We start from the raw sequence: 2,478 nt of genomic DNA, 5'->3' as shown, positions 1-2,478 counted from the left end.
TAACTATACTGATGTAATCTCTTTTTTTTGGTTAAGTTTTTGAAATATCCACTCATTCTTTGCTTTAGATTATCAGCACATGTCGTCCAACATTCAGTCAAATCAGTTTGTATCTGCTTCAGTGTTTGTTTTTTTTTTAAAAATTAAAATAATTAAATATAGACTTTTCTGAGAAAGTCATTCAATTTTTGGTCATAGCGACTCTTTGAGAAAAATATCTGATAGTTGAGTGACTTTTGAGTTAAATATCAAAGTGTTATGAGTTTCTAAGAAACGATTTCATAGTTAAGTGATTTTTGAATTAAAAATCAAAGGTGAATTAATTTAGGACTATTTGAGAAAAAATTTCGTGATTTTTGAGTTAAAAATAAAAGTAAAGTGATTGTTGAGTGAGATTATCTCTTATAGAGAAGATGAATTAAATCGTGGTCAATGAAATATTAGCTCATATAGTTGTCCATAGTCTTCATATATGCTTTAAGATGGTTGGAAAGTAATTTGTACCTTTGTTTGGTAAAAGTTTGTAAAGATGGGAAGCTTCATCTATCCATCTTGACTTGTTATGGTTATTCAGTAATACTATGAACGGCTCAAGTTGGCTGCAACTTGATTATTAAGCTCTCTTTTGAGATCCTCCAAAGAATAAGGTTGATGATATATGCCATTGACACAGATAATGTATAATTGGAATATAAATTGGTCCAAACACAATTAGAGGCCAAAAAAAGTTGCAAATATACATGCATGACAAGACTTAACACTACCTTCCATCGTTATTTAAGTTTATCTTTTGCTTCCTTTACTTTTATTTAATTTCAATAGTTAGACCATTGGGAAAGGATATTGGTAGGAATTTCAAAGGAAATCAGAGCCACTAACTAGGTCACTAGTGATGCCTGGCTAATTTATGAATTAAGGAATATGTGTCGGATATTACTTTAAAAAAAAACAATGTATCTTTAGAATACAAAAGAACCCAAAAATAAATAAAAAATGCTAGTTCCATTTATGGGTTAGAGAGACCTAGAAGGTTGTCTACTACTTATATTCTATAGTTATTTAGTAGGAATTGGGTTCAGCTATTCAATTTCAATCCACTACCTTCACTAATGTCAAATGAAGCTTCCTTCTTCTACGAGCAAGACCCCTTGAAGCCCTTAGAATAAAAAAATAGATTAGTTTGGGTGTTTGGTATTGAAGGAGAATATTTTTCATGAAAAGTATTTTCTTGAAAAATAAAATTGATTTCTTATTTATTCTTTAGTGTTTGTTTGTTTGATAATTAATAAAATAACATACTATCTCAATAGCATTTATATATAATATAATTAAAAAACTATCAAGGGTGGAGTATAGGGCCTCCGGGATGGGATAGTGAAGGGATTGGTTGGAGGCATCAGGAAGTGGAAGGATATAATAAGCATATAATGTCCGGTATCCCTTATATAATTGGTTTTTCCAGCTCCCATAAGAAAGTTATTTTCTTTATTTTTACATAATTTGTTTTTAAAGAAAATATTTTTTAACAGAAAAATTCAATCAAACAGGAGAAAATAAGAAAACATTTGTTCTTTACCAAATACACCCCTAGTACTTTTGGTCAAGAAGTTAGGATATCCTTTCGGGATAAGTTATTCAAGAGACGTGAAATATATTTGTTCAACAAACCTTAACTTTTGTTTCTTTTCTATTTTATTTTGGGGTCAAATTAATTTAGATTTGTGCTGAGAAATTCTATTTTGGGATGAAGTTCTTGTATAAAAAACAACAGCTCAATTCTCTGGACTAGAAATTTGAATGGAGATTTTTCACTAAGGATGTACGGATATTACCACCTATCACAACCCTTGTGATTAGTTCAAAGCACTCTCCCCACTCCACCTAGTGGCAAAGTAAAAAAAAATTATGAAAAACAAATTTTTGACAAGTATATTTTTTATAATTTTTTTATATATATAATATATTTTTTCAATAAAGGGTGTTCAATTGACAATCCTAGGCTATCTGTGGCAATGCCACTACCTCCACCCTCCACCCCCTTTCTTCTTCAATCACCGTTGCTGTGTGATCTGAAAGTTCCAAATATACTTCTTAGGTGATAAGATGCAAATACCATATAAGCTTTGGACTAGTCGTCATTTTCTGTTTTCTTTTTTCTAACACAATGCAATGTTATATAATCTGTGAGTTCACTATCAAAGGCTTAGCTAGCGTTTAGCTTTATGTTCCCAAGTATTTTAGTCAAATAATATTTGTGTCAAGTTTTTCTCAAGTTAACACTTTGTAATTGGTCCCAAGTTTTTCAAAAATATTTGACTATTTCAAAATATATGATTTATATCCATAAGTTCTAAAAATTATTTAAAATATCCATAAGTTTGTATTATCTATTTATAATGAATATATTCCGTTAAAAATAATCTTATAACATACTCCCTCCGTTCCATTTTATATGTCATCCCTTTCTATAAATAACTG

Source organism: Solanum verrucosum, unplaced genomic scaffold (genome assembly GCF_900185275.1).
Source record: "Solanum verrucosum unplaced genomic scaffold, falcon-dt-bn FXZP01000274.1, whole genome shotgun sequence".
NCBI classification, from domain to species: Eukaryota; Viridiplantae; Streptophyta; class Magnoliopsida; order Solanales; family Solanaceae; genus Solanum; species Solanum verrucosum.
The sequence above is the reverse complement of the archived record's forward strand: the minus strand, read 5'-3'. Positions refer to the sequence as shown.